The following is an 11,762-nucleotide window of genomic DNA, read 5'->3' as shown; positions in this document are numbered from 1 at the left end:
AATGTAATAAAACCAGCCCTTTCTGAGAAGTGTTACCAAACTACACAATTAGTACAAAGCATTCAGTAAAACTGCTGCAAACTGAAGGTCACATGTGAATGAGATGAGCGATGTGCAAATACAGTAAAACATCTGTTATCTCAAAAATATGAGTATGACAAGCTCATATCTTTTTACTCTTCACAGGTGCATTCTACAATAAAATCATAAATACTATGCTCATAAAATCTTACTGATTCAAAATATACTCTAAATTGTTTTTTACCTTGTGTGCCTTCTGAAGGAAGCGCGGTGAGTCAAATAAATCACAAACTGGACTGGTCTTATGAGTTGAGCATGGTAAATACAATTAACTTTAAAAACACAGGGACGCTTTTATGAAAGTCATCAACAACTACATAATCTATTTTAATAACCTTTCTAGCTGAGGACACACATAACCACAGATTTGCTTCACAACTGTAGTGTGCATCATTGAAGGGTAAAAAAGCATCATGAGTAATCAAAATACACTTGGTACAAGGTCACCACATCATACTTGGATGATTTTGAATAGTCTGTTGAAGAGACTCTGTGACTCAGACCAGTTCTTGCTGTGGGCGTTTTCTGTCACAACAAGGCCACTTTGTAATGTGTTCTGCTAGTGTAAATGTGAATTTCCCTTGGGGGTGAATAAAGTATCTATCTGTCTATCTAGTGGTACACAATCAAAACAGCTATAGGGAATGTTTCAAATGATCCCATAATCGTCATATTGTACTGTCACCCAACAATATTTTGACTTCTGGCATCCCTGAATTTGGACATTTGGGAACTGGTTACTCTGTCCAAACAAACTGCATTTGCAGTACAACACTGGGAATCTATAGTTGTGCCATCAGGGCCTTATCTAAGGCAGAATAAAACGTCACAGTAGGGCTTAAATAAATGGCACTGTGCTAGTTTTACGTGCACAGATGCTTCTCATGTGCTACTGAGTGTTATAAAAGTCCTTGTCCAAGCAAAAGCACAAGGCATGAGGCAAACATATAATATTTTGACTATCACTATAAATTCTGGATAATTGTGTTATGGGCATATTACAAGAGCAGCAGCATGTCCTGCGTCATCAGTAAAAATACAACAGATGCACATGGCTCGATTTCATTCTGCATGTTCAAAGTCATAATTTTATTTTGAAAATGCTGCACATCCATCCTTCTGTGAGGATGATGAGGCACTACATACACTGAGCTGTAATATAAACACTTTAATTTTCAAGTCAGTCTTATTCAAACACTTGGTACTACATGGAACATTTAACAACAGTTTATAAAATGCGTCATATAATAAAATCTAACAATTCATTCAGCTTATGACAATTCAATAAATATACACAAAATACAGTAATGAGCAAATTAATCCTAACAAAATTGTTCATGTAAAATATCGAGTCACCATATATCCCTGCTTTCTGTATAAAAGAGATATTTACAGAATTTCATCAGGCACATTCATGCACACCAGCACACACACACACACACACACACACACACACACACACACACACACACACACACACTCTCCTCTGAGGTCAAAAGAAGCAGAGAGGTCCCAAAACAGCAGTGATCTCAGGGACAAGCGGTGATAGTGATGCCATCTTTACACCCAGATCTCTGACAGGGAGTAACTCCATATCACCTCGATGTAGCTCCGTGCTCCCCCGAACCGTCACATCCACCTCCAGCTGCAAAATGATCAGACGTTAGAGACATAAAGAGAACGTGTACTTTGTTCTTCCTGGATTTAATACTTATTCTCTGTAACTGAATCCTCCTCAGGCAGCGTATGGCAGAGTGGGAAATGATTTTTCAACAACAACACAATCTTCAGTCTTACCTCACAGCCTTTCCTGGACACTGTGGTGAGATGTGGAAGAATTTCTTTGCCAGAGTCTCCCAGGAGGTGAATCACCCTCTGGGCTGAATTATTTGTGCCAGCAGCACCGGAGAGGTTTCCTGTGCAGCTGACGGTCATGCGCTGGAAAGATGTTTGGCTGTGGACCCGTAGAAACCTCAGCTGGACAACATCCACACCAGTGTAATCAAACTATCAGAGACAGAATATCATTTCATTTGAAGCCTGAGGAAGGGGCTCACTGATGTTAGAGATACTGAATGTTCTACAGTAAGTCAACACGTGTGTCACAGTCTTACCTTGTTTCCACCACGTTGCTCACTAAACCACTGGATGGACATTTTCGATTTCTTCTCCTCTGGTTCCAAACTTAATTGAATCTAAAGAACAGAGTATTGCTGATCATTGTATCCACATATTCTCCGCCTAATTACAGAGAACATCAAGACTCTTCCGCAGTGGTATTCACATATTATTATGCCTCCTCTTATCAGGATGGCCCACTGGCAGATGCAAGCATAACATTTCTTTTTGTTCTTCACAAATTCGCCATTACGATCAAGATGACAACTCTTAAGATGGACAAATCAATCTGTAGAGTTGAAGGGATGTGATTTGGCTCCTCCTCAAATGACATTGAGCAATTAGCAGCATTGCTATTCATTTCAGACACCTCCAAAAAAACTGCCACACCACAGATACACTCCTTTCAGGTGTGCATAATTAAGGCATCATCCTATCGGCGCCTCATTTCAGCACAAATGTTCTTTTCAGGCCGATACTGATATTTCATTTTAAAGTCTTCATCAGCTGATACCGATGGCGTTAAAACATTATCACGCATGCTTAAAAATAAGAGACTGAATGCGCTCTGTGTTTCTGAAACCGTGCTACAGCCTCCCCCAAGAAAGTGAACCGATTCTTCACACAGCACTTTGTCTGCTAATGTTAACCCTTGGAGGTGAAAATGAGAGTACCTGTGACTGAAAGGGGTCGATGCAGGTTGTTCCTCCGGCTGTGAAGTTACAGAATACCTTCAGAGCATCATAGGGACAGCCTTGGTTGGGGTCCATGTAGAAGTAACCTGACAGATAAACGAGTGCAACTCTTTGGTAAACAGTGTATCATCGGAAATAGATTTACGTCATGTCACAGTTATGACCCTCACCGTCATTCAGATATGGGTGTATGAGTCCCAGCTCGTAGCAGGTGGTGGCAGGGTCGTCTTTGGTTCCCTGAGGCCAGCTGAAGGACTCCTCAGCCTCATCTCCTTGAGACCACCTCCTGGACACCGGCCTGCGCAACTACAGAGGAATCCATCATTCAGTCATTGAGTCAGACAACCCAACATTCAATCATGATTCACCTCCTTGAATATTAAGCATAACTGAGCAGGAAGAAAATGAGAACATTGCGTAAATAAAGTAGATATGAGAAGAAAGCTTGTACCAACTTTTGGTTGTCCTTCACTTTGCTTCAGGAGGCTGGATGTTTGTCTGGATCTTGGCACAGTGTTCAGTTTTGATCTTGTACTGGGTCTTGTTTTAGGCTCAAGATTTGATTCCTGTTGCTGTGCAGGCCTGCGCTTGCCTGGTGCACCTTGTTTTCCCTATGAAACAAATGAGTTCGAGTGCCATCGAGCTTCAAATGCATCTTAAAGCTTGACAGTATATCACAGCTAAGTTTGTTGATCAGGTCAAAACATTTTTTCACTTGCTTGTTTGTATAGTGTGAGCAAAACGTCTTACTGGAGATCCCGGCTTGCCCTTCACTCCCTTTGGCCCTCTCCTGCCCAGGACACCTTTCATCCCCTATAGAGGAAACAAGGTAATGCTGGAGCCAACTAATGACGAAAGACTGAAATCATTTCAAGTTAGCTACATCAGCTGTCCACCAAAATGCTCTCTTAAGAAACATTAAGTGAAAACTATGACTGAATTCAGGATGCAGGATGACTTTTCTGATGAGATCAGGTCCAGGAGGACTCACAAACCTGCCGAGTCATAAACGTAAAAAACTAAACAAAAATCAAGTCTCACCTTGTGTCCAAGCTGGCCCTGCAGCAAAGACAAAACAAGAATAACTTCAGTAAAATGTTTCAGCAAACTAGTTTATATACCAGAATATTAAAGCGACGTACAGGAAGTCCAAGGAGGCCTTTTTGCCCACGTGGACCACGAGGACCGGGATCCCCCTGTGAAAACCAGTCAGTCCATTAAAATAAAAAAAAGAAGAGAAAAGAAAAAAGAAAAGAAAAGAAAACACAACTTGCCTGCTTTCCTTGTTGACCTCTTTGACCTTTCAGCCCCTGTAAACCAGGGTTCCCCTATGACAGAAGTTAGAAATGTGGTCCACCAACTGAAATGATGATTTTTGCATTTTAAAATTATTTCATAGTTCAGATCATTTAGACCAACCTTTAGCCCAGGCGGCCCGATTGGTCCCAGTATTCCTGTGTCACCTTGGAGCCCCTGTGATTGAAGGAAAAGAAGTGTGAGAATGGGTCATTTTTACATTTCATTGAATTATTATATAAAAATAATAATAAACAAGGATTTTTTTTTTTTTTTAAAGGGTTAAAAATGGGTCCTCCCACAACAGTTAGATGATGATGATTATCTGATTTCTGTATGTTATTTGGGACTTATTGTAAAATCCTGAAGCTATGCAGCTGACTCCTTTTAAAACACTAAATAATATTTGAAATAAATGTTCTATAGCTGATTCAACTGACAGCTTCAACATCAGCTGAGGATGGGTGGTTTATACACTACAGAAACATGATGGGACAAAGCATCATTTAAAACAATATGAGCAACTTCAAAATAGCAGAAGGACTGCGTACAGAAAACACAATATGAAGTAGTAACTACTCACAATATGGGAAAAACAAACATCGGTAAATATGAAAAAAACCTTCTCTAAGTGTCTGAAAATGAGAAAACCTGTCTCGTCCGAGGGAGGTGAGGCAGTGGACTGTGTGTTTGCGTCTTTTACCTTTGGACCAGTACTTCCAAACTCGCCCTTCTCTCCTCTCAGTCCTGGAATACCCTGTATCGAGACCAGTGATGATGCAGATGTTTACTGGAAAATGCACTATGTTAATTATTAGTGCTATTCTCATGAGCAAAACTGTGAACAAACTTGCACACCTTTGGCCCCATTGGTCCAGGTGGCTCTTGTTTTCCTGTTAGTCCAGTTTTACCCTGAGAGAGACATCAGTAAGACACGTTACTGTTTTTCCTGCACAATTACATCAGTGAAAGGAGAGCTTTTAATGCATATAGTCACAGTAAACATACTGTACATATGATGATATTGTAAATTTAAATAATTGTACCTTGAAGCCTGGAGCTCCAGTGTTTCCCCTTATCCCAGGAGGTCCGGGTTTTCCCTGGAATATTTCATGTTTTAAATATATGTAATGTCACAAAACACTAGACCGAACTAGAGCAGATACTTATGAATACGGGGAAATTCCCATGGTTTTATGGTGGAGGGTTATATATTAACCAAGTCTGTTTGTAGCTTACTATTTTGCCAGGCCTGCCAGGTGTTCCAGGGGCTCCTCTGAAACCAATATCACCCTTTGGAAAGAGCAGAGGAAGGACTGAATTTAGTAAAAATGTCGAACAGACTAAATCACAGTTTGGTAAGTTTTTCTTACCGGATCGCCCTCATTTCCCTCGACCCCTAGTAACCCATCCAAACCGCTTAGGCCCTGAGAGCAAGATCATGAGACAAGACACCAACTGTTAATACAGCCCTCATACCCGCTGAAATACCACTGAATCATAAGAGTTTATGTCACAACTTATCATTTAGATATGCATGTTATCTTAATTTTAACACTTGAAATGATGATTTCAGGAAGCATTCATGGATTCTGTGAACATATTTTATTTATCAGAAGGGATACTTGCGGGTTTTCCAGGTCGTCCAGCAGGTCCTGGTCTACCCTGCTGGCCTTCAGCTCCCTACAAACCAGACTTCATGAGATGAGCTCCACGCCCAGATTGTGACAGTAACAGTTGGGTGATATAATCCTACCTTTAGTTCAAGTTATGTATAAATTTGAATCAAAGACAGCAGTCAGCACTGTTTGCATTAAGTGATGTGAAATGCATTACAGCAGAATATTAAAATAAAAGATTAAAATCAAACTCACAGTTTTTCCAGGAGCTCCTTTGTTTCCTTTCCTTCCACGCTGGGCTCTTTTTCCCTTTATGAAAACATTATCTCAAATATGACAACTTTGTGCTACTTTTTTCTGTTTTAGATTTTCATCTGAGCTGAGCAATGGCTTCCTCTCACCTTTGACCCCTGAATTCCATTAGTTCCTGGAAGACCAGGAGGACCAGCAGGTCCAGGTTGACCTTTAGCACCTGGAGAGCCAATGAACCCCATCTTCCCCATTGTCCCCTAAAAAATACACTCACACACATAAATTATACTTATATGACCTCTATCTGCTGAGGAAATTGATTGTTTGGAAACGATAAAATACAAGAACATTCAGTAACATTATATGCTATCTTACCACTGTGCCTCTTGTCCCAGGCTCTCCTTTAGCTCCCTTTTGACCTCTAATACCCTGGAAATAACAGAAGGTTACACAAAGACAATGTGGTCACATCTTTATACACATTACTCAATATGCTTGAACACACACTTGAATGATGCACGCAGGATACAACTTATTATGAAATCCCACCATGTCTCCTCTGATGCCGGGAAGGCCGAGCTTTCCCTTCTCCCCGTGACTGCCCTGAGTTACACAAACACACAGCAGAGACAGCATTAAATGTATTAAGTGAACCCTACGGCTGGACAGATCACAATGGCAGCACTGAAGCATTTCACTGCACCAGAATGAATAAATGGGACATTACACCTTTGGTCCTGGGAGTCCTGTTTTTCCCTCAGTGCCTTTCTTGCCTAGCAAACCCTGAAAAAAAAAAAAAAACCCACATTAATTTGTATTTTCTGTCTAATTTTCAGAAATCAACTTTTACATATTAATAAAACAGTAAAACTAGTTAAGCTATATTTGTTTTGTTTAACAACCTTGTTGGCTTCACCAACCAGTGAATGAAAAGCAGTTCTTTGCACCGTGTATACAATCTTGATGAACACCCTCATGCATTTGACATTGAAGTGCAACTAAGCACAAGTCTAGAAACTGCTTTTGCTGTCATCTAGTGGTTAAACATGGTGCATTGTGATTAAACACTGGTGTTTCAGATACGCTTTGCCTGGATGTTTCTACATTGAAACTCATAAAAGTCAATACAACCATTTCATAATTCCAGTTTGTCTTGACTATTATCTGTTAAACATGTTAATGCCACAGTAAGTCTAATTATACATACTGGTGTTGATGGTCCAATTTGTCCAGGAGGACCTCTGATGCCAGGGGGCCCCTGAAATGAGGAGGCCTAAAGTTTAGTGTTTCTTTGCAGATTTGTCATAAAATGGTATATGCAGCTCTTAAAAGAAATTCTCTGAATCACTCAATGAATACAGAATATATAAGTTTTAGTAAAAAAGACCCCCAGCTTGTGATTTGGACATATATAAATAACGTAAAGCATCACAATATTAGCAATTTTGGTTTTGCATTTTGGACATTATTGACAATAAAAGAATTCAACTGTGTTACTAACAGTTTGTCCCAGGAGCCCCTTCTGGCCTTTGGTCCCCACTGCTCCAGTTTTGCCCCCTGGTCCGAACTGTCCAGGTATACCTGATGACCCTCTGGTACCCGGCTCACCCTGTGAAAGCATCATCATCGTCATAAATTTGGACTCTAAACGAAACTTTCAATGATCACTTTGCAGATTTTGACATGATTTCTCAGGTCAAGTCCAATGTAGTTTCTGTTTGAAAATGACTGACCTTCAGTCCTGGAACCCCCCATTTCCCTCTGTCCCCTGGTACACCCCTATATCCCTGCAAAAGAGTGCAAAGGAGAATAGGGAGAGGAGACACACTGTCCTGTTTTAATTCACAGAGAATGATCAGCACACTCCAGTTAGTCTCAGAAATCTGTTTTAATATTTCAGACATCAGTGGCTGCCTGATTTTTAGATTGTGAGGATTTTAAGATGCGTTTGCAGAGCAGACACAGACCGTGAGTTTTAAGAATGCTGATCATTTTCTCACACTGTATGGAAGTGAGAGGGGTGACAGTATTCTAGTAAACTATGTATTTGAAACAACTCATACCCACCTGTTTCCCTGTTGGTCCCTTTGCTCCCTGTGGCCCTCGGTTGCCTGTGTTGCCTTCCTCTCCCTTTGGCCCTTTGGGTCCAGGAGGCCCAGTGTTCCCCTTGTCACCCTGAAATGCAAGTAAAACAAATGGTTTTCAAAGTCTGACTGATAAATTGGTCCATCTACATGTGTGGCCATGAAGAATATGTGATAGAACAATGACACTGCTGGGAAATAAAATCTGCAAACTGACATTTACTCACAGATATGCCTTTTTGTCCAGATGGCCCCTCAGATCCCCTCAGTCCAACTGGACCCTGAACACAAAAGCACATGATCAAGCTTAACATGCAGCTGTACAGTCAAAACCACAAACTGTGCAGGTCTCTAATCCTGTGTTTGCGAAAATCAGCCATTTTAGTGCCTTTGTATTCAGTTAAATTAAATAAAGATGGAAATCAAATCTGTGACAAACACAGTCTAATCAATCTACCTCCTCACCATCGAGACCAGCAACTCCCTCCTGCCCCAAAACTCCTCTGGATCCCTAAAAAGATAAACAGAAACAACTGAGTGATGAATCATTGGTTCAAATAGTTGCACAGACCACTCCATCACATCACACTCTCGTATACAGCATCTTCCGGCACATTTAGACAGACAGAAAGTGCAGATACCTGAAGCATGCTCAGAGTAGCTCAGTAAAAGAAAAGGTTTACCTTATCTCCTTTGACACCAGCTGATCCAGTTGGTCCCTGAGGTCCATCTTTACCCTAAATGTAGCGAGAATAAAGCAAGAACTGCACAAAAAGACTTCTGCATATTCATTTTCCTGCCATATAACCTAATTTCAATATTTGTTTTTACAGACAAGGATGACTCTGTTGGCACACATCTACATCTGAAATACAGTTTCTGGTCAGAGGCAAATCTGTCAAACAAAACAAGATTTACCGCTGGTGTTTGGGATGTGAGGCTTAAACTTGACAACAAAAACAAACAAACACACACACACACACACACACACACACACACACACACACACACACACACACACAAAAACTTACTGGGTAACCTGTAACTCCAAGGGGGCCAACTGGACCTTGTGGCCCCTGATGACCTGGAAGGCCACGCAGTCCAACCTCACCCCATGGTCCAATGTTACCCTGGACGCCCTGAGGGAAAAAAATAATGTATTCCTGACACAAGCCAAAAATTTTTGTGAATCAGGACAAACTTCAGGTCAAGTCAGGCTTATTTGCTTATTAATTACACTGTTTCAATTGATTTTACAGACTCACATTAGCTGTGGTTCCCTACCAAACCCAAGACAATAATCTTGTAACTTAGCCTATTGTTGCCCTCTACGTTCTTAGTAGTTAGTAGGACCAACATAGAGCTGAGTGTCATCGGCACAGAAGTGTACAGGGGTGTAGCTGCAGTTACAAATAAGCTATCAGAAACAGGGTAAAGTGGTCAATCACTGATAAACTCAAAGGCCACGAGACAGAGCGCATCTTGAAAAGGCTGTTTGTTTGTGCAGACAGCTCGACTTTGACTTTCACTCTAACGGGAAATCTAAACCAAGCACAACAACATTTATGTAACATCTCTTGAATTTGTTTTATTGGATTCTGAAATAAACAAAACGTTAAAATGACAGAAATGGACATATATCAACTGCATATTTTAATGTATACAATCAAAAGCATATCTATTTCAATAATATACAGAGGCTGACTTTATAAATGAGGAAGGTAATGACTGGGTGGATGGATGGGTTTGGAATGAATGGATGAATGAAATCATCTTACCAGAGATCCCCTGTACCCCCGTGGTCCAGCCATGCCCATCTCACCCTGGAGGGCAGTAAGGCATGATGTTAGAGAGAGCTGACTATAAGTCAGATTTTGTCTTAAAAACTACATAAAACTGATACGATTTGAAGTAGCACTGGTACTACATATACTGCAGCAGTGAAACTAGTAACAGAAAATGATATACTTACTGGGCTGCCTTGTTTTCCCCTTGGTCCCTCCTCACCTCTCTTACCCTTCACAACAAATAGAACAAGGTGAGCAGCACTTTAAAGTGAGACATGTATACCATGAGCAAGAAACCAACATTCATCCAACATGGCACAATGATGCAGCTTATAACACTGACTGATGTATATTCTCATTAAAACTAAGTATTGTCAAATATAAAGCTTTGAGTTAACAGGTACCTTTAAGCCTTCACTTCCTGGAAGCCCTCCTGGGCCTTCTTGACCTTTAACCCCCTGAAGGAAACCACAGTCCTTTAATCTCAACATCATCATGGCTGCATGCAAAATATCAAAATGTCTGTTGTTGCACTTCATCCTGACAAGTGAGATGGTGATGTTATAACTTACTCTCCCTCCTGGCTTTCCGGGTGCCCCCTTCATTCCTCTGCTGCCAGCTTCTCCCTGTAGTTTGAAACAAATGTTCAACTTCAGAAATGCGGTATCAGCACCCGTTACTCATTTAATTTGGAATGCTGAGTCACCTGCAGTAATTTAGTGCATAACTACATGTGAATGCATGAATAACTGTTTGCGTCTTGACTCCTTGCATTTCCTCCAATTTACTCTTAACAGAAATATGATCTTTTGTTTCATTCAATAAGTGTTTAAATAGGGTGATTAACGCTCACGCTCTCCCCGACAGATCCTTGGAGGCCAGGAGCTCCCGTCTTCCCGGGCAATCCCTGTGGAAAACATTAAATACAGTATCAGGTATTCATTTGTGACACTGTAAGGCCAACAAATGTACTTGTTCAGTGTTTATTATAGAAGGGTAAACTCACTTTCGGTCCTGGAGACCCAGTGTCCCCATTCATTCCATTTGTCCCAATGGGTCCCTGATAGAAAGATGCATTAGTTTATCACATGTATCTCCCTATCCTGGTTATAATCACTGGAAGGTAATTTAGAGAAATATAGACCATTAACTTAAAAAAGAGAACACCAAATTTTAATGATAGGATTTTGTATGCGATGCAGCTGGCTGATTGAGCTTCCTGATTTTGGTATATTCATCAACAGTTTTATAGTTGTGAGGTGATATGTGATTGGACAAAGTCAGAAATATACATGTTAAAATACTGTTGGTTTGTCTTACCAGAGCTCCAGGAGGTCCATCCTGTCCCCTGTTACCTAAATGACCCTGAAACCCCTAAGATGGGACACCGATAATGTCAGATCTTTTGGTAAGTTTTTTTTTTCTTTATCTATACTTGAGTGAAAGGTTACATGACATTCATTGACCAATACTACAATTGACAAAAATGCCATCTTGCTCAAAGTATTACAATTTTAAATGAGACTCTTAATTCTTAATAACTTTCAGTTTTGATCACCTTTAGGCCTTTAGGTCCAGGCACTCCCAGGACTCCAGGCACTCCCTACACAAAAGGTGTACACATACAATTCTACATTGCATAAAAATATCTATTTTCAATAGACTAAAACAGATTGAATTACTGTATAAATAGACATAAATGGGAACTGAACATTTCAAATTAGGTGGTCAGGTCATCATGAATTGGCTCAAAGACTTTTTGTTGTCTACAGCTATGAATGTGAAGTTGTATTTAACGGCTTCAAATCTATGTTAAACCGTGAACTAAGC

Source organism: Chaetodon auriga, chromosome 3, assembly GCF_051107435.1.
Source record: "Chaetodon auriga isolate fChaAug3 chromosome 3, fChaAug3.hap1, whole genome shotgun sequence".
NCBI classification, from domain to species: domain Eukaryota; kingdom Metazoa; phylum Chordata; class Actinopteri; order Chaetodontiformes; family Chaetodontidae; genus Chaetodon; species Chaetodon auriga.
This window is presented reverse-complemented; position numbering follows the sequence as displayed.